Source organism: Ahaetulla prasina, chromosome 2 (assembly GCF_028640845.1).
Source record: "Ahaetulla prasina isolate Xishuangbanna chromosome 2, ASM2864084v1, whole genome shotgun sequence".
NCBI classification, from domain to species: domain Eukaryota; kingdom Metazoa; phylum Chordata; class Lepidosauria; order Squamata; family Colubridae; genus Ahaetulla; species Ahaetulla prasina.
In genome coordinates, this window is record NC_080540.1 from 172,311,786 (window position 1) to 172,333,824 (window position 22,039).

At 46.2% G+C, this 22,039-nt stretch overlaps 1 protein-coding gene across 1 annotated transcript in view; it reads right to left on the reverse strand.

Moving 5' to 3' along the window:
• Positions 1–22,039, reverse strand: part of MBD1 (methyl-CpG binding domain protein 1) — an 82,152-nt gene that overhangs the window by 58,678 nt on the left and 1,435 nt on the right. The window lies entirely within an intron of this gene.

Here is a 22,039-nt window from a genome sequence, read left to right on the forward strand (position 1 = left end):
TATCTGCTACCTTTTCCATTTCTCCTCCATGGCATTCCTGATATTGGGCAGCTTGTTCCAACTATTTACAATTGTAGATTTACCATAACACCAGTTTTGTTGGTTCTAGGTCTTGGTTTTCTCCAGCTCCCATCACATCTGACATTTAACATGGCTTTTTTTGGAATCTTCCTTTTTCTTGCTAGGGTTTCTGACCTCTTTCTTTGAAGATGCCATCCTAGGAATTTATTCCTTATCTCATCTTGTGCATGTGATTGCCCATCTATTAAGACCAGAGGAAAGAGGCCACCAAACTGGAAGAGGCCTCTAAATTTAAAGATAAAGAATGAGGCAGATCTTTAATGAAAGCTTAAATGTCTCAATATATTAATCATAAGGAATATGTGTAAAAATTGTATCATAAAGATGCAATATAATGCAAACAAACAATCATACTGTTCATTAAAAGGAGAAAGCTGCGCAGTGAATAAGCTGTCAAAATCTATTTATCACACTGTTCCACCATTCCAGGAGGATTCAAGTGTATTGTTGCTCCTAAACACACAATGATCAAGTCAGCTTGCCTAGCATTTCATTTTAAATCTTTATGGATTCAGGTTGACAGAAGTAAAAGAAGAAAGCTTGGGAAAACCTAGGTCGAAGGAGGAGTCCCGTTTGAATCCTAAATATTTCTGTTAATCGTTATTTTATAGATAAGTCTCCCAGTTGAATAGGTTCAAGCAGCATTTTCCAAAGAAATGAAACAGAAGCAGATTTCTCATCTCTTCTCAATCCTACCACAATCAATATATCAGATAATCTGCAGCCTCACTTAAAAGGAACTAAATTTCCATGTGTAATATATTACTGAGAGTTCTTCCTGATCACTGGCATCCCTTGTTTTATACTGTGCTCACTCTTGAGTTCCATTAAATACTGTTCCAAAGATTTTTGGCTTGTTTCCATAATGATAAAAAGTAGATTTGTTATCATTTCTCCGTGAAAATTCTTGCTTGGTGATTGGAGTTGACAAAGACAGGGGTCTTTGTCAACTCCAGGGGTTGACAGGGATGTCGAAGTTGTACTGTCACAGCAGCATCACTTAACATATCACGACTTTCCCCCACCCCTTGTTAAACCTGGTGTGATCCAACCAGCTCAGGGGTTTGCATCCCTGAACTACAATAATCTTAATGCAGTTCTGACACCAGCAAACACACCTAGTAGAAACCAACAGGATTATTATTCAATGTCCATAAAACTTTCCTGCCAGGCCATAGTGGCTAGAAGATTCTACCCTAATTTGACAGACTTATTTGAACAACAGAGGAAGAATAAAGAGAATACAGATATTATGAATACTGGAGATAAAAGGAGTTTCAAGTCTCCAGTTTTGGGATGCAAAAGAATATGAAACATCATCTGATCAGACTTGGTACATTGTGCATTCTTCATACCATGTAACACCTACTTGCTCAAAAACTTTCAACTATTTTCTTTCGTTACCATTTCCTGGAATATAATAAACAAGTAGTTTCTAGTTTTGTCTTTGAATGTAGGAACCTGGCAACTAAACTGCACAAAAACCAGAGAGAGGAAAAATGCATAGAATATTCTCCATATGTAGCAATACTCCAATGGACCACTAACTTTATCATGTACTAGCTGGATACCTGTGCTTTGCTATGAAACTATGTGATCGGGCTTGATCAACTGACAGTTAAAGCTTGGTGGGATTAAAGGGCTTAAGCCCATCTATTTTATTGTTGTTAGTGTCAGGCCTGGAAAGGGGAAGAAGGGGGGTTGAGGGGTATGGTAACATTCTTCAAGTGATCAAGGTCGGATTGTGTTCACATCTGCAGAAGGAAGGCAAGAAGAGGTTTCGAATAAAGTGGAAGGACGTTGGACCATGTGACCAACAAAGGGGTTGGGACTCTTGGGGTTTGTATAACTGGGGGAAAAATCCGGAAGTTCCGTTTTGGAATTTCACTCATCATGTGCCAGTTTCCTTATGCTAGTAAAGAACTCTGAAAGACAATGGCTTCTTAGTTTTTTTTATGCAGAGGAGGTTTTTCTGGAACCTTGACAGTTAGACTTACAATAATGTCTTAATGTGTAACAGAAACTTAGTTTACAGTCTCTAACAAAATCTGAGGTTCATGTTTAAAACCAGACATACTTATTAGTCCAAGGCATTGATCTGATTTGTGATATCTTTTCATTGTGTTTAGCTGTAGCTGCCTGATTAACGTAGGGGTTGTTAGATACATACTTTTTAACAGCCTCTCTATTGACTTCGGGATGACTTTGACAATATTTTTTTGCAGCTTCTCTTACTTGTGTTTTCCTAATCACATCTGTAAATCTTTTCCTGTGTTTTTCCCTTCTTTTCCCTTTAACTGGTGTTACAATAGAAGGAACAGATTCATCTGAACTGAGGAGGTCAGTGTAAGAAGTGAGTTGGGGCTGGGACACTATGCAGGAAAAATCTGGTTCACAATCCGTTGGCTCAGTGGTGGTTGGTGATTGAAACTCATAAGCCAATATCTCTCCCGCTGCCTTGAGTTCGGAAGCAGTTCCATAGGTGGAAGGCGCAGACATTTTGGTGAGGTAGCGACATTTAGTACTGTAAGGAACCCCAGACAGCTCCTGAGTGAAGGAATGGCATGTCTTCCAGTTTGAACTGAGGTAACGGAATGTGAGGCAACTGGCAGTTGGGACAAAGTTCTTTTCAGGTGGGGAGGGGGAGTAGAACGTCTAACTCCTTAGCATCAGAGCATGTGGATATAATGCTACATATGAAATACTACTAGTCTGATGGTCATTTCGAAAAATCCTTTCTTAGCGATCACCTAGAAGCCAAGAGGAACATACATGCCAAATTTCATGTTTGTAGGCTTTTCAGTTCTGGAGATTTCATGATGATTGAGTGGTATTTGGCTTTTAGATAGATAGATAGATAGATAGATAGATAGATAGATAGATAGATAGATAGATAGATAGATAGATAGATACCAAATAAAATTATGACAAACCCTTGATTATATTTAATAGTATTGTCTAATATAAATAATGGTTATTACATTCTTTCTAAAATGCAGTGTTCAGAATTACATGCAATATTCTACATGAAGTCTGACCATTGGCTGAACAATTACAGGTAATTCTCCATTTACAACCATTCATTTTAGTAACAATTTGAAGTTACAATGGCACTGAAAAAAAGTGACATGACCGTTTTTCACACAACGGTTGCAGCATCCCCAAGGTCACGTGATCAAAATTCAGATGCTTGGCAACTGATTTCTATTTATGACTTCACATGTTTTTGTGCTTCAAAGTACAGCAAACAAACTGCAGTTCTGCCTTAAGTCTCTTCAGTGGGAGAAGAACACTGCAATGCTCTTCTGTTGTTTAGCAACAGAAACTTTTGGCTCAATTGTTATTGTATTTATTTTGATCTAGTCACAGCTTATTACAAGTAATCCTTGTTTAAGAACCCCAATTGAAACCAGCAACTCAGTCATTAAGTCAAGTCACAACTGTGCTTATGATCTTATTTCAGCTTTCCTTTGTTTTCCTTATCTTTCCTTTCCTTTGCTTTCCTTATCTTTACTTTCCTTATCTTTGGTTGCCACTCCTGCCTTGTGTTAATTCTCATTTTGATGAAATCCATTTAACAGTTCTTATTTGGGGAGAAGGCTAAAGGAAGAAAGTCATCATATTTCACTAGTGTCTACAAAAGCATATTCACCTTCCTGCATTATGACTTCTAGCTCTTTTTGTTTGTTCTCTATATTCTTCACATTTGTACAGAGATTCTGGAATGCAAGGGCCACATAATTTGGCCTATTTCTTTCTGAATGTATATGCTCATTATTAGCTGCCTCTATTCTTTCCGTACCCCTGCCAGGACCTTTAGCACTGGACTAATTTCTTTTTAATTTTCTTGATTCCTTCCTTCCTTCCTTCCTTCCTTCCTTCCTTCCTTCCTTCCTTCCTTCCTTCCTTCCTTCCTTCCTTCCTTCTTTCTTCAGCCTGTAGGGGTGAGGAATGGACCCTAGTTTTCCTTAGTCCCTTCCCTTTCAGAAGGGCAACCAAGGTGCACTTACAATATGTATGTGATTATTTTCAGGGCCAGAGAAGAACATTGTAAATTCCCTGCAGGTCATAAGAATAGTTCCCTCCATCTCTCAAATTCCTCAGATGAATGACCACCAACCAATCAATCAACATAAACCCTTGAATTTCTCCACAGAGGTATTCTCTAATACCTCTTCTCCTCCAACCTCATTCCTTAGACATTCCCTTAAGATTTCTCAAATTAGGAGGGAACAATGCTCCAAATACACTCAATGGGAAATCAGCAGCAATCTGGAAATAATGGTAGTAATCCATGAGCAATTTCTTCCTCTCTCTTCTGTCTCTTCCACCCGTTTGCTTTCCTTGTTGTTCTACTAGCTAGTTTGGATTTCTTATTCTCAGGTACCCCAAATAAACATTTCCATTTCAAATTATACATGTTTCATAGAACTCAGAGAGGATAGGCAATGAAATGGACTTCAGACAACATTTTAAAATTATTTCCTAAACACTTTTAAATCCACAAAGAATTCATAATAATTGGAAACCCGAATAGAATGTTCTAGATATCAAAGTGTCCATGGACTGCTGACACTATCCAGTTTTTATATTGCTCTGATCTTTTTGTTCTGTGATTAGCCATGCCTCTACAGCTGTTTTGTGGATGAACAAGTACTTTCCTCTTGGCAAGTTTAGTGCAATTAACAATAGCCGCATGACAACCAAGAAGAAAACTTCTACAATATAAATATTAAAATATATAAAAGTATCAAATAATAGTAAGGAGGAGGAGGAGGAGAAGGAGAAGGAGAAGAGGAGGAAGAGGAGGAGGAAGAGGAGGAGGTGGTGGTAAAGGTGAATACAGATGGATCAAATTTGGAACACGACACACCAAATATCACAGTCGTCAAAAACCGAAGTGTATAATTTATTGTTACCACTGTACCTGGAATCGAAAAAAAAAAGAAAAAATCACAAAATATCGCTATCTGGCCATTGAAACTACACAACTATGGATGAAACATGTGACAGTGATACCCAATGTCATTGGGGCACGTGGCACCATGTCCAAGAATTTTACAAAATACTTCAAGGAATTAGAGCTTCCAATAACACCAGTGGAACTGCAAAAAACTGCGCTACTTGGAACATTGTACATCTTAAGAAGGTACTTGGTTGATACTTAGGACACTGGCAGCAACCCATATCAACCATTAGCACCAGTCAATGGTATTTGTGATGCATTTTTGAATGTTCAGTTGACCGAGTTTCATATTTAATGAATAAAGTAAATAATACTAATACTAATACTAATACTACTACTACTACTACTACTACTACTACTACTACTATTATTATTATTATTATTATTATTATTATTATTATTATTATTATTATTATTATTATTATTGAAAAAAATCAATGGTTGTACCAATAGTAATAGGAGCCCTTGGAGCAATAACCAAAAGGTTGCCTAGGTGGAAATTTTGAACTTATTAGACCTGAATATTCTGACTTTGCAAAAAACTACCTTACTTAGAACTGCCTATATACTCAGACGTTAATAAATTTTAGGTCCTTGGTTAGGACTTGAACTGTTAAGTTTTTACCAGTCCCAGATTGTATATCAAACTGAAGATTAAATCAATAACAATAAAAACAATAACAATAATAGTAACACTAGCAATAATAATAATAAAAATAATGGTGACATTTCATCTTTCAGTTTTTTAAAACATTTTTAACTTACAAAAAGCAAATAATCTGTTTTAAAGTGGGGTCTGCTCTATTCTGCTGCCCCGATTGAAAAGCAAATGCTTCTGAGTTCAGCCCTTCTCATCTTGCATAGTATAAGACAAATAATCTACATAAGCTGCGCCCATATAACACAATAGCCATCCATATTTTAGCACAGTACACTGCACGGTAAGTTTATGCTTCAATATGAAACACAAACAACCAGCTTGGAAGACGTTACCATGGAGGTTAATCATAAAAAGTCAAAGGGATATGGCCATCAATCACTACATAGTTAATATTAAATATAGCATTATGAACATATACAATCAATACAGAAATCTAACTCATATTATTCTTTCCAATCCAACAGAAATTTGGGAAGAATTTATGTAGAAAGGCTTGGGATTCTTTCAGTCTGTCTCTGACTGTTCAGCACAACTCCAAAAACAAAACAAAGCAAATGTGGTGCTGGGAAGGAGCACTGAAATAGTTTTTAAAAACCACCAGATTCAGGGCTGTGGCAAAAAAAATCCAAACCCAGGGGGATAAAAATCCAATGCATCCTAAAGACATAGGCAGTTGGGAATGGTTTAACATCTTACTTATTTTTCTATTCTAACCCTCCTCTCTCTTCTTTCCTGGTCATCTGACCTAGAAAACCATTTTTACAGAACATCATTTTTACACCATCTTTTTAGTAGTAATGGAAATAACATGTTTTGCCTTCTCAACCGATGTCCCTCGACCACATTACCTTCCAAAACCCAAGTAGTAGTTGTGGCCCGCCAGCGGCCAGCAGAATGGGGACAGTGAGGAGATTGGGGAGGAACTTGGGCCAGTCCTGGAGTCTGGGGAAGGCTCGGACGATGGCTCTGAGTCGGAGGCAGAGAGGGGGCCAAGGCCATCTGGTAGTTCTTTGCTGCCTCCGGAGTCTGATATCAGCGAGGCAGAAGAACAGTGTGAGCCTGTTTCCACTCTGTGCATACCAGGAGACAGGAACAATTAAGGAAACAGGGTCGACTTGGGAGTAAGGCTTGGAGATGATTGGACCCTCCCATAATATATAAAAGAGAAGCGAACGGAATGTGAGCTTTTGCAGGAAACAATTAGTTCATCTGGCCAATTCAAGATTTGAAAATTCTGTTTGTTACTCTGTGCCAGGTTTGGCGTTGCCCTGCGTCTGGAAATTAGCTCTTTGGCAGTGTTCCACGTGAAATAGGTGGGTGTTGATAACATTCCTCTGAAAGACTGCTTATCAAGCCATGCGGACTGCAAATGAAAGTAATTTTGTTTCTGGGGGTTGCCAGCCGACACTGGTTGGCCGACAGCACACTAAGGAGGCCCTCCTTGTGAGAGCGTACTGGACACACCGGAAAATGGGAGGTAACTGGCGGCAGCAGGCGGTCCCGTAAATATCCCGGTCCGATGCCATGGTGCGCTTTAAAGGTGATAACCAACACCTTGAAGCGCACCTGGAAGACCACCGGCAACCAATGCAGCCCGCGCAGGAGAGATGTTATATGGGAGCTACGAGGAGCTCCCTCAATCCCCCGCGCAGCAGCATTCTGTACCAGTTGGAGCCTCCGGATGCTCTTCAAGGGGAGCCCCATGTAGAGAGCATTGCAGTAATCCAGACGGGAAGTGACGAGGCATGAGTGACTGTGCATAACGAGTCCCGGTCCAAGAAAGGGTGCAATTGGCGAATCAGGTGGACCTGATAAAAAGCTCCCCTGGCGACGGCCGTCAAATGGTCTTTTAAAGACAGCCGTGCGTCCAGGAGAACGCCTAAATTGCGCACCGATTCCCTGGGGGCCAACGATTTGCCCCCCACAGTCAGCAATGGGGTAAGCTGACTGTGCCAGGACGCCGGCATCCACAGCCACTCCGTCTTGGATGGGTTGAGTCGGAGCCTGTTCGTCCCCATCCAGACCCGAACAGCCTCAAGACACCGAGTCATCACATCGACGGCTTCGTTGGGGTGGTTTGGGGTGGAAATGTACAGCTGAGTATCGTCAGCGTACAGCTGACAACTCACCCCGAAACCACGAATGATCTCTCCCAGCGGCTTCATATAAATGTTGAACAGGAGGGATGAGAGAATCAACCCCTGCGGCACCCCACACGTGAGTTGCCTAGCGGTCGATCTCTGCCCCCCTGTCAACACTGTCTGCGAACGGTCGGAGAGGTAGGAGGAAAACCACCGCAAAATGGTGCCTCCCACTCCCAAACCCCCCAACCATTGCAGCAAGATATCATGGTTGATAAATCTAACAAATCTAACAGGACAAGAACAGAGGAACAACCTCTGTCCCATGCCCTCCAGAGATCATCAACCAATGCGACCAAAGCCGTCTCTGTGCTGTACCCAGGCCTGAAGCCGGACTGGCACGGGTCTAGATAAACATTTTACTCCAGGTACCGGGGGAGCTGCCAAGCCACCACACTCTCAACAACCTTCGCCAAAAAGCGGAGGTTGGAGACCGGACGATAATTAGCCAAAATAGCTGGGTCCAGGGAAGGCTTCTTAAGGAGGGGCCTCACCACCGCCTCTTTCAAGGCAGCTGGGAAGACTCCCTCCATCAGGGAAGCGCTGGTAATTCCCTGGAGCCAGCCTTGTGTAACCTCCTGGGTGGCCAGTACCAGTCAGGAGGGACACGGGTCCAATAAACATATGGTGGCAATCAACCTCCCCAGTATCCTGTCCATGTCATCGGGAGTCACAGAGTCAAACTCAGCCCAAACAATATTCTCAAGATATGCCTGCTGTCACGCCTGGAAACCATACTAGACTTTAGGGTTCCAGACGCTGCCACATTTTTCCCCTGAGGGGAAGAAGGGGGGTTGAGGGGTATGGTAACATTCTTCAAGCGGTCAAGGTCGGATGGTGTGCACATCTGCAGGAGGAGTGGCGAGAAGATATTCGAATGAACTGGGAGAACGTGGGACCATGTGACCAGCAAAGGGGTTGGGGGGGGTGGGACTCTTGGGGTTTGTATAACTGGGAAAAGAATCCGGAAGTTCAGTTTTGGAATTTCACTCATCGTGTGCCAGTTTCCTCATGCTAGTAAAGAACTCTGAAAGACAATGACTTCTGAGTTTTTTTTATGCAGAAGAGGTTTTTCTGGAACCTTGACATTATTCCAAAACTCTTAACTTTCTTTTGCTTAACGGTACCCTCTCCTCCGCTCAGAGGGGGCCCGTTAGGGGGGTGCTGGGCCCCAGCCTCCGCAACCTCCACAGCGGTGCAAAGACCCAACGAAGATGGAAGGGCAGCAAGCTGAAAGCGTGGAAGTAGCACAGAAGTTGGAATCTGAGGACTTAGTCAAAATCACCTACTTCCCATCGGAAGATATGACTCAAAAACCCGAAGTGGTAGAGCCTGCTTGTCAGCTTGGTGCACGGCCCAAAGACTCCGATTCATGGGTAAGCTGTCGTTTGGGAGAAAACATTTCCCCGGGGCGGAATGGAGAGCCCCCTCCCTCTTCTCAACCTCAATGGAGGACAGTAAAACCTGGAGAATCGGGAGAGTCACTAGATTGGGACCTGAGAAACCCCCTGAAATCCCAGTCCCTATTAGACCTCCCAGAAACTTTTGAGCGTTTGGAAGTGAGGCCTCGTATAAGCTCAGCTCATCCACCTCGAGAGCCTTAGCTCAGCCTAAATTCACCTTCCCTCCCACCAGAGAAGGAGAAATTACTGAAGCTCAAAGCCATTCCGATGAACGCAGAAGGACCTCCCTTCCCTCCTTCAGACGGCAGGGAGTTCAGGCAGCACCAGGGACTTGGGGGGAATCGCAACTCCCCCCTCCAACTGACTTTTCCCGCCAACAGAGGCCTACGCTGCCTCCTGCTGCTTCTATTCCTCCTGGTTAGGCATTTTATCCTGGGCAAGGATAGATCCAATACCAATGGCAACCAGCCAGTTCAGCACTTTTCTTTCCTGGGGGCCCCAGGCCGATTTTTGCCTCGTCAGCTGAAGCATTTCAAGGACTTCCTTCTTAGCAGCCAGGGGGAATTCCACCCCCCTTTACAACTCAGCAACCAGCCCCAATAGCAACGGCCCTCCCACAAATCCCTCTTCAACCGCAAGCAGGCCAGCTAAACCCACCTGCACCCCCTCACCCAACCCCTCCCCCTTTCAAACCAACCTTTGATGGGAATCCACACCACCTGGCTTACTTTCTCAGCAGAATTGAGGCTTACATTGAACAATATAGACATCAATACCCATCAGAAAGAAGCCTAATCAACGCCATCTCGGATGGTATGAACGTGGGGCTAGCCTCAGAGTGGATAGCTCAACTACACAATGAACGTGCACCAGAACTAAACAATGTTCATGGATTTATGGCACTGCTTTGCAACCGGTTTCAAGATGATGACGTAATTGCAGAATGTGAAACCACCTTAAAAACGATGAAGCAAGGTAACAGGCCTCTAAAACAATTTGTATGGGACTTCCGAATGGTTGCTGGTAATCTTAGACATTGGCCAGATCGCATCCTCCTCCACTACTTCAAAGAGGCTATCGATCAAAACATCAGAAAAGCCTGCTCCACCAGAAGAATCCCAGAACAACTAAATGACTGGTACAACATGTCCATAGCTCTGGACAGAGAATTCAACCCCCTCCAAAGCCAATCACCAACTACAACTCCACAACGACCACCTACAAGACCCTCCCTCTTAAGACCAACCACACCCTCCACCTTTCAGCCTTCAACAATAATCAAATGCTACCGTTGTGGAAAACTAGGACATCGGGCGTCAGTTTGCCTAGCCCCAACACCCCTCCCACAGTATCGCCCACCAACTGCTACCCGACCACGCAAACCCCCTCGAAAAAATCCGAAAAGTCGCTTTGCAAGACAAGCCATAGACCTCCCTACTGAACTTTCCACTAACCTTCCGTCATCTGATTCACCTCCTGACTACTCAAACCAAGCAGAAAACGACCCAATGGCGAGTGCACCCATTCCTCCTTTTGCTATCAAAGTAAACTTAATAATTCCAGGGGGAGGGGCCAAAAAAGATTTAGAGGCTATTGTGGACACAGAATGCACCAGATGCCTAATTTCAACCTCTACGGTCGCCCAACTCCGTATAAAAACATTTCCCTTGAAACACCCAATTAAATTCCACCAAGTAGATGGAACCTTGATTGGCGGCGTTCCAGCGACCCAAATCACACAACTGGTTCGCTTAGAAATTGGAGCCCATCATGAACTTATAAGATTCATATAGTAATTCCAAAGATGTCAGAATCCATCATCCTGGGTTTAGCTTGGTTGGACAAATGGGAACCCACAATCAAATGGGAGGATGGATTCAGGAAAATTATATGGACTTTCAGACCCTTAGACCCAATTCCCCCTGCCGAAAAAAACCTTATCCAAAATGACCACCAGAGGGAACCAACAACCACCATATCCAATCCATCTCCTAATGAACCACGCATCCCTAAAGCATACATGGATTTATCAGACATTTTTAGCGAGGATGAATGTAACCTCTTACCCCCCCACCGACAAACTGATTGCGCAATTGAATTGCACCCGGGGGCAAAATTACCTAAACCCAAAATGTACTCAATGACGCCAGCCGAAATGTCTGAACTAAGAAAATACATTGACACTAACCTAGCCAGAGGGTTCATTGAACCAGCAAAATCACCTGTGCTATTTAAACAAAAGAAAGATGGTTTGCTTAGATTGTATATTGACTTCAAAAATATCAATGCAATTTGCATACAAAACACATACCCTTTACCACTTATGCACGATTTGTTGAACCATTTATCAAAAGGCAAAATTTTCACCAGATTAGATTTAAGGGAAGCCTATTACCGGGTCCGCATCAAGGAAGATGATGAATGGAAAATGGCTTTCAACTGCCCCTTGGGCAGTTTCCAATACCGTGTCATGCCTTTTGGCCTCCAAGGGGCTCCAGCTGTTTTTATGCAACTAATTAATGAAACCCTGCACCCCCATCTATACAATGGGGTTCTTGTCTACTTAGATGATATTCTTATCTACACAAACAATATCGAAGAACACATCAAATTGGTCAGACAAGTCCTTAAAAAGCTCCTAGCGGCCAAGCTATATGTCAAACTTTCCAAATGTGAATTCCATAAGGAATCCCTAGACTACCTAGGTTACTGGATATCAAACAAAGGTATCGAAATGGACCCAGGAAAAGTAAAAGTGGTGTTGGATTGGCAACCGCCACGCACACGTAAGCAACTTCAAAGTTTCTTGGGATTCGCAAATTTTTACCGCAAATTCATTCCTTCTTTCGCAGAAGTAGCTCTACCATTAACAGAATTGCTAAAAACTGGGCCATTACCCACCAAACCCAACCCTACCCAACCCCTACCTTGGACAATGGACTGCCAACGTTCCTTTGAACACCTGAAACGCATATTCTCGATGGAACCAATTCTTCAACACCCGGATCCAAATAAACCTTTTGTGGTCCAAGCTGATGCAAGTGATGTAGCAGTAGCCGCAGTCTTATTACAACGGAATACCGACAACAATCTTATGCCCTGCGCATACGTGTCTAAAAAACTGACGGACACTGAACGCAGATGGGCAGTTTGGGAAAAGGAAGCCTTTGCAGTGCGCTGGGCACTCCTCTCCTGGAGACACTTCCTTGAATGGGGAAAGGAACCATTCGAGGTGTGGACGGACCACAAAAACCTTGAATACTTAAAAACCCCTCGAAAACTTTCTCCCAAACAAGTTCGATGGGCTCAGTTTTTCAAACGGTTCCATTTCACCCTCAAATACATCCTCGGCGACCAAAATCTACTGGCTGACGCCCTATCTAGGAAACCGCAATTTGACAGCCAACGCAAAGTGGTAATACATGCGATGATTCCCAATAGCGAACCAGCCAGCCAAGCACTTACTCGACCGCGATCACGCCGTGGTACTAACATCCCACCAAATAAACTACTAGCGGAATTAAAATCAGCACTCACTGACGATGCTTGGTTTAAAGAAAACTTGCCAGACCTCACCTTAAGGGATGGAATACCCTGGAAGGAAACCAAGATTTATGTACCTGTCGCTATGCGGTTGCCTATACTACAGAGAAGCCACGACTCTCGCCTAGGAGGTCACTTTGGATTTTTAAAGACTCTCCACTTGGCTAGAAGACAATTCTGGTGGCCAAAAATGAAATCAGATGTCAAAGACTATGTGCGGAGCTGTGCTACCTGCGCCACCATGAAGTCCAGACCAGGGAAACCCCCTGGACTCCTACAACCCGTAGCCGAACCCACCAGACCCTGAGAAGAGATTGCCATGGATTTTATTGTTGAACTCCCACCTAGTGGGGGAAATACGGTGATATGGACCGTAGTGGATTTGTTCTCTAAACAGGCCCACTTCACTGCGTGCAGCGGATTGCCATCGGCGAGAAAATTAGCAAAGCTCTTCGTCAAACACATCTACAGACTGCATGGAGTTCCTAAACGGATAATATCCGACAGGGGTGTTCAATTCACAGCCAAGTTCTGGAGGGAGTTCTTATGGTCCATTGGGTCGTCTCAAGGACTTAGTTCTGGGTTCCATCCGGAGACCAATGGGGCGGCTGAAAAATTGAACTCAATGGTGGAACAATACATACGGTGTTATGTAAATTACCAACAAGAAAACTGGTCAGATTTGTTACCATTTGCAGAGGTCGCATATAATAATGCTGTACACAGCAGCACAGGGTTAACCCCTTTTCAAGTAACCACCGGCATGGACTTCGTTCCAATGCCTGAACTCCCCGTGCAACCCCCCACTTCCGTTTCCCTAACGGACTGGATGAATTCGTTGAAAAAAGGTTGGGAAAATACAAAAAAGGCCTTAGCTGTGACAGCTTGGAATTACAAAACCCAAGCTGACAAACACCGTTCCCTTCAACCCCCTTTTCGCATTGGAGATAAAGTCTTTTTATCTACTAAGTATCTGAGGTTGAGAATACCCAGCAGAAAATTCAGTCCAAAATTTTTGGGTCCTTTCCCCATTGTAAAAATTATTAATCCCGTTACCAGGTCAGAGGCCGCATAGACACGACACGGTCCAAAACCCCCGCCGCCCTTTCCCAGGCGGCAACGAGTTCTTCGGCCAAGCCATGGGCCAGATCCTCAGGAATTGGCCCAAGCTCCATCAGGAACCTACTCGGGTCCATCAGGCGCCTGGGACGGAACCACCGAACTGGCTCCGTCTCCCTGCGGTGAGGGTTTGCGGTCGGAAAGTCCAGGCAAAGAAGAGAATGATCTGTCCATGGCAGAGGAGTGATGACTAAGTCCCCCACATCCAGATCATTCAGCCACTGTCTCGAGACAAAATCAAATCCAGCGTGTGTCCCCCAGTGTGTGTGGGCCCATTCACTAACTAGGTCAGGTCCAAGGCTGCCATGGAGGCCATGAACTCCCCAGCTGTCGATGATGTCTCGCCTACCGATGGCAGATTGAAATCCCCCATGACCATAAGCCTGGGGGTATCAACTGCTATCACATCGAGCAGCTCAGGCAGGGCTGCTGTCACGTGGCAGGGAGCCAGGTACATGATCAGTAAGCCCACCTGTACCCCTCGGCCCCACCGCACAAAGAGAGACTCACAGCCGGCTGTCTGCGGGACAATGACCTCCCTCGGCTTCAAACTCTCATTAATAATAACCGCAAACCCTCCACCCCTGCCTTGAACCCTCGGCTGATGAAATGCACGGAAACCCGATGGACACATTTCAACGAGGAGCACACCCCCTTCTGTGCCCAACCAGGTCTCCGTAATGCCCATCAGGTCCGCACCCCCCTCTTGTATCAGATCTGAAATGAGGGGGGCCTTATTAACGACGGACCTAGCATTGCATAACATCAGCCGAAGGTCGTGGCCCTGAGGAATCTGATCACTCGGGGAACGGGAAAATGCAGCGGGACCGGAGCACGCGATCGCTTGCAAACAGCGCGGGCGCGCTTCCCAAACATGATATGGTCCCCTCCTTCCACCATATCTGCCCCTCCCATAAACCGTGCCGATAGAATAGTGCTCTTGTCCATGGGCATCAGTCACCCCCCCCTAAAATCTCTGGACCTATCTTCATAATGCGAGCTCTAGCAAGATCTGGCCCTCTCCCACATACATCCCCCTCCCACCTGTCCTAGCCCTCCCTCCGCTTAAAAGCCCTTTAAAAGATTTAGTTAAAAAGCTCCTCAAACCCCTTTTTTCTGCATACCACCTCTCGGGATTCCAGAATCCGTCATTAAGGTAGGCCCTTGATAGAATAGGGGTCCATATCTGCGAGAGAGGAGCATCTCGCAGACCCAAGAGTTGTGCGGGTGAGTATATCATAACGCGGTCAGGGATCGGAGAGTCGTGTCCCAACCAGTCAAGATAGTCTCTTCAGTTCGGGTAACAAGATAAAATCCCCCAAGGATATTCTGCCAGTTAAGGAAAGATGTTTCAACGCACCAGTCAAAACCTAAAGAAATGTCCACCAGTCGGTCGCAAGATGCTCCACCCGTTGGCCCAATATGTTCCTGCTATCAGTCCCGAGTCCAAAGGCCCAGAGGTGTCAACGGACGATCCACAGGAAAAGAAACCAAAGAGTCGATGGGGAACACCCGTAATCCGGCCCAGTCCAGGAGGGGGGGCCCACGACAGCCATCGCCGCCGCCCTGCTCCGCCCCCCTCACCAACGAAGCAGGCCGCCACCGTCTCCACCGCCGCCGCCCCCACCCACCCCAAGATGGGCACAAATGGCCCACCGTAAACTCTCCAACTGATGCTGACGGTTAACAACTCCCTGGGGTCCTGGGTACCGGGTCCACTTCCCGACGTTGTTGTTCTCCCCAGGAATTCAGGCTCGCCAGACTCCACACTCCTCCAATCTTCTCCAGGTTCTCCTGGCCCTCCAGCGGGCAGAGACCAGCCTGGCCTGGGGGGGGGGCACCACGACCATCCACCCCCACCCCATCCCGAGCCAAGCCGATCCAAAGATCATCACCATTGCTACCTCGCTGCCTCTCACTGGCATCTTGGCGCCGCTCCTCCCAACGCCCCTTCCCAGATTCACGGGGCGCGGTGCCGGCGTGGTCACAGCCACCGTCTCCACCGCCGCCGCCCCCACCCACCCCAAGATGGGCACAAATGGCCCACCGTAAACTCTCCAACTGATGCTGACGGTTAACAACTCCCTGGGGTCCTGGGTACCGGGTCCACTTCCCGACGTTGTTGTTCTCCCCAGGAATTCAGGCTCGCCAGACTCCACACTCCTCCAATCTTCTCCAGGTTCTCCTGGCCCTCCAGCGGGCAGAGACCAGCCTGGCCTGGGGGGGGGGCACCACGACCATCCACCCCCACCCCATCCCGAGCCAAGCCGATCCAAAGATCATCACCATTGCTACCTCGCTGCCTCTCACTGGCATCTTGGCGCCGCTCCTCCCAACGCCCCTTCCCAGATTCACCGGGGGGGGCGCCGGTGCCGGCGTGGTCACAGCCACCGCCCCTCTCCGCCACCTCTCACTGGCGAAAGGGGCGTTTGCCGCCGCCGCGGCCACCGCCCACACCGAGCCAAGCCAGGGGAACCAACCCGCAGCTGTCTCTTCGGCAGCGCTCCTCCCGATGCCACCCCCGGAACTCACCGGGGGGGAGGAGGGCCACCGCCGCGACCGCCGCCCCACTCCACCGCCCTCACCGGCAAAGAGGGAGCCCGGCACCGGCGCCGCCGCAGCCACCACCCACGCCGAGCTGAGCCAAGCAGGGAGACTCTCCATCGCTGCATCGCTGCCTTCCCTCTCAACGCCGCTCCCTGGGCTCCCCCGAACTGGACCTTCCACCCTCCGGCTGAGAAGACGCTCCCCAACAGAATAAACTGGGTGAGCATAAGCTCCAATCCGAAGGGGGAGGCTGGTGGGAGAAAACGACCCCCGACTCCCCTCCGCTCAATCACCAGCCGCCATCTTGGCGCATGCGTGGTTTTTAAACCCAGTCAGTCTAATAAGTAGAGATAAGACATTTACTCACAAGTAAATTTCCTTTGCTCAACTCTCGTTTCCTCTCGTACATGTACATACACACATCTGGGATGGACCCCATCTGTTCCGCCCCCTCACTCATGTTGTGACCCAGGCCCAAGTAGGTAGCAATAAACTTAGTCCGTGGAAAAACAAACTTTATTCGAATAGCTGGGAATTACTTCATTCCCAGCATCGTTCAACTCAAAGTAAAACAAATGCCTCCCAACACAAATTTCTCTATCTCACAAACCTTAGTCCAATTAGGCAAATTGCCAAAGGCCCTTCCTGGCAAACATCCAGAAGCCACAAAAACAAAGATGATGACGAAGCAGAAGATGCAGCCACAACATTGTTTTCCGGCAAAGCTGAAACACCGGTGCTGGTCTGTTTTAAGCCTTATGGGAGGGGCCAATCATCTCTTGGCCCTATTCCCGAATTGTCCTCTCTGCTTGAGTTGCTCTTGCCTTCTGGCAGCTCTTCTCATGTGTGCATTAGGAACAGGCTCCTCCTGTTCCTCTGCCTCACTACTATCAGGCTCTGAAGACTCACACCTTACTTTCCGATGGCCCTGGCCTCACCTAGCCTCATCGCTGTCCAACTCTGTTGCACAACAACTCAGCTCAGGCCCCTAAAACAGCTGCCTCTCCACCTGGGGAAGGACGGTAGACCCTGACTATGTATCTGATGCTGTTTCCTTATTACAGCCTTCCAAAGGCCCCAAACCTAGCTCAGGCTCTCCTTCCACCTCCTCGTCTGACTCTGGAGCTACCTCTGCTGGCAGCCGACGGGCCACAAGTGGTGAGAGCAAAGACAATCACCGGAAACAAGGCCACACAGAACACACGGGCACGACCCTTACCCGAGGCGCTACCTCGATTACTACAGGCCTCTGGAACGTCAGCTCCCCTTCAGGTCCTGGCCACAGCAGTTGCCTCTCCCACAGGTATGCCCGACCGTTTTGCTTCCGGGGCACAACAACAATTACTCATACAACTTCATCACTACCAATAAGCTCAGAAGGGAGTGACCCTTCTTGAGCAGCTGATAAATTCCACTTCCCTTGATAAGCACTAAAGGCTTATGTCCTCAAGAGTCCCCAAGGAGGGAGATCCCTCTTACCTCTGGTCCAAATGCACCAAACTCTGGTCCAAAGTGGAGGTGTGCATGTATGCAAAGAAGGAGCAATCCAGAAGCAGAGAGCGGAAATGGTCAGAGGCTCCGTCAGGACGCCAGGCCTCTTTCAGCATGTCCTTACCGGCCAACACACCAAACAGTCAGGGGAAAATCCAAATCATTAGCTACAAAACTGCATCTAATAGAAATTGAACAGTCAACACACCACAAAGCATCTCACTTTAGGATTCAGATGTTTATTGAAATAGCAAACATAAAGCACTTACATCAAGATCACATTGCAATGAGGATCAATTGGACAAGCAATCAAAAGGGATGGCTTTAACATTACATGGTATAGTTTAGCCCTCCAAGCACATGACTTTCAAGATTTTTGCCACGTTGTCATAAGAACTGGGGCAACTTCCCTCTTCTACCTTCTTCTACTTTCCAGACCTTCCTCTCCTTCTCTTATCTACATCCTCTCCTCCCTCCACCCTACACCTTCCTTCTCCCTCTTCTACCCCTCTTCCTTCCTCTTCTCCTCTTTCCTACCTCCTACTCTCTCCTCTTTTCTCCCTCCCCACCGTTCTAAAATGGTAACTGGGCAGACCCAACCCTACATTAATTAGAGTGTTAAAAAGGGGGGGTGACTGGGCAAGCCCGACTAATTGTATATAACTGTACATTGGATGAGCTGTTTGATATGATTGTAAAAATAAAACTTTTTTATGAAGAAAAAAAAAAAAGAACTGGGGCAACTTCCCTTCCCTCCTACCTCACCATTTCAACATTGTTATTTCATCATGTACCATTGGCATTCAGTATCCTATTTCCGGTAACCCCAGCTCACCACATCCTGTAAAATAAGGAACTAAGGGTGAGGGAAAAGCGGATCCATACATTGAAACACACTTGCAAATCACAATTTCGACAGGCAGAATAATATTACATGCATTTCAGGTCCTACGGGTTTTACAAATATCCTTGACCAGAAAGCACAGTCAGTAGGCCTACATCAAAGAGCGGAGATATATAATTATTTTTCTCAGTGACCATTCAAAGTTAGAACAGTATTGAAAAAAGTGACATGTGACCGTTTTTCATATTTACAACCATTGCAGCAACCCCATGGTCACATGGTCAAAATATGGTCCAGTGACATTGACATCAACTGTTTCACAATTATCAAGTAAGAATCATATAATGCACATATATAATGCTAAGCCCCATAAAAATCCCAAATATTGATATCCAGGGATGAAATATATTTTAACAATATTAATATCAAGTAAAAAGAAAAACCTAAATACTGCCATGGAAAAACCCAATGAAAGAAACAAAAGACAGCAACAAAAAACAATAATTCTTACTTTGAGATTCAGAGATTTATTTCACTAATAATTTGGAACATGAACATCATCATAAAATCACTTACATCAATAACCCAGCTGCTCTTCCAGGTTCCGGCGCACGTCTGCTGTGCATGAGCACTGGCCAGCTGCTCTCTTCTGGGTTGTCACGCGCATGCGCTCACCGGAACCCAGAAGAGCAGTTGGCGACGGTGTGCGTGTCCACCAAGAGAGCTCTGCATAACACCTCTGCCACACGTGCCATAGGTTTGCCATCACAGTTTTATACCCTTTTTCTAATGGACACACACAGATGGACACTTTCTTGCAACATTTCATAAACCGTTTCCTTATTCTTTCTTGCTGACCATCAGTTTCTACATACACCCACATACATCTGAAACCTTCATCCGTTACTTTAAATTCCTTATTTCTCACAATTTCATCCTTCTAATTCCAAATATGAAACTATCTACTTGTTGTGACCAAGGCCCAAGTAGTGATTACTAAACACAAGTCAGTCCTCAACAAACTTATTTCTGAGAATTAATTTATTGTCAGCTTCCTCCAAAACAAATTTCTTAATAATCAGTCCGTAGGCCTTATCACCAACCTTTGATGTCTTTGGCAACCTGCCAAAGGCTTTTCTTGGCAAAAAATCCCACTGTTGTGACCCAGGCCCAAGTAGGTAGTAAGAAACTCAGTCCATGAAAAAACCAACAAACTTTATTCGAACAGCTGAGAATTACTTCATTCCCAGCGTAGTTCAACTAAATTAAAACAAATTCCTCCCAACACAAATTCCTCAGTCTTATCGCAAACCTTGGTCCAATTAGGCAAACTGCCAAAGGCCTTTCTTGGCAAATGTTCAGAAGTCACAAAAATAAATGCAAGACATAGAGGAAGCTACCAACGATGTTTTCCGGCAAAGCCCGTTGCTGGTCTGTTTTAAGCCTTATGGGAGGGGCCAATCATCTTCTGGCCTTACTCCCGAGTTGTCCTTTTTTCTTCAGCTGCTCTTGCCTTCTGGCAGCTCTTCACATGCGTGCACTAGGAATAGGCTCCTCCTGTTCCTTTGCCTCTCTGCTGTCCACCTCTGGAAGCTCCAGAGTCCACGCATCGCTCCCAGATGGCTCTGGCCCCATCTCTGCCTCCAATGCAGAGCCCTTGTCTGGGCCTTTCCCTGACTCCAGGACAGGCCCATTGTCCTCCCCAGCCTCCTCACTGTCCAACTCCACGGCCAGGTCCGCAGTCTGCTGGCGGACCACAACATTACTTTGCAAAATCACATTACACAAATTGCAGCTGCTCAGAAATTACAAATACATCTGTTACATTATGAAATCATCCTAGCTCACTGATGGCAAACTGTTGTGCCTCGCTCGCCCCCCTTGCCGCAGCCGGGCCCTTCTCATCTCCTGCCAGACACTGATAGTACAGGAGAATGTCCTGGCATGCCTCCAGCCCCCAGTCCTGGCACCATGCCCGGAGAAACTGAGCAAACAAACCTCCCTCCGATAGCATGTGCGCCTGAAGCCAGCCACAAGCTGGGATTACCGGCAGCTGGGGACGAAATGATGCAGTGGACAGATCCTCGCTTCCGGAGAATGGAGAGGCGATGTCAGCAAAAGGAAGGGAGGGGCAGGCCTGGATAAGTGCTGAGTCATGGAGCCACACCCCATGGCCTATATAAAGGATCTGCTTTCTGGCATTCTCTGAGTCAGGCAAAGTCTAATCTGGATTGCTGAAGTCACACCTTGGATTCCTGCCTGCCCTGATAGGACTTTGGCAGAGCTGCAGAGGCACGCTTGATACGGACTTCCCCAACCCGGCCGTCAGAGGAGGAGTGGGACACGACACGAACCTTTTTGGCACCAAGTGTCAAAAAGGGAGCACACGCTCGTCAGGGCTGCGACCAGGAAGGAGCTGCCCAGGGAGCATGTGTGCTGGATAAGGTACTTCCAGTTAGGGTTAGGATTAGGATTAGGAACTCGGAAGAGAGCAGCTAGCCAGTGCGCATGCACACGGCGGCCACTGCTCTGCCAGGTTCCGGCGTGTGACTGGTGCGCATGCTCAGTCTCACTCTCACTCACTCTCATATAGACACAAAGACAGGACACAGATGGGTCTCAATTAAAAAAGAATCAGTGTTTCAGATACAAGGTTTTTTCACTATGACATTAACAATTTCTGATTGTATAGTTTACAGGTGTCAAACTGGCAGCCCGTAGGCCAGATGCTTCACATGCAGGGCATGCTCAGCCCAGCTCCACAAAGATAAAAAAATGTCACGATACATCATGTCTCAGCAACACGATGCTGTGAGTTTGGCACCCATGGTATATACCGTATTTTTCGGAGTATAAGGCGCACCTTTTCCCCCCCTAAAAGGGGGTGAAAATTTGGGTGCGCCTTCTACACCGAATGTAGCCTCTCCCACCCACTGGCCCCCACCCTTTGACCTCTGCATCCCAGCAGTTTACCTCCTTGCAGCAAGCAGCAAAAAGAAACAGCCCATTTCAGCATCAGCACAGTCTAATTATCACAAGTTGATTGTCTATTGGCTCTCTTTTACGCAGGCCTCTGCTGCTTGCTGCAAGGAGGTAAATTGCTGGGACCATTTTTTTGTGCGTGTACTAATCAAGCTATGCTGAAAACAAAAATGAAAGTAAAGCAGACTATGCTGTTTGCTGCAAGGAGGCAAAATTGCTGAGAGGCAGAGGCAGATTTCTTTTTCTTGTTTCCTCACCAAA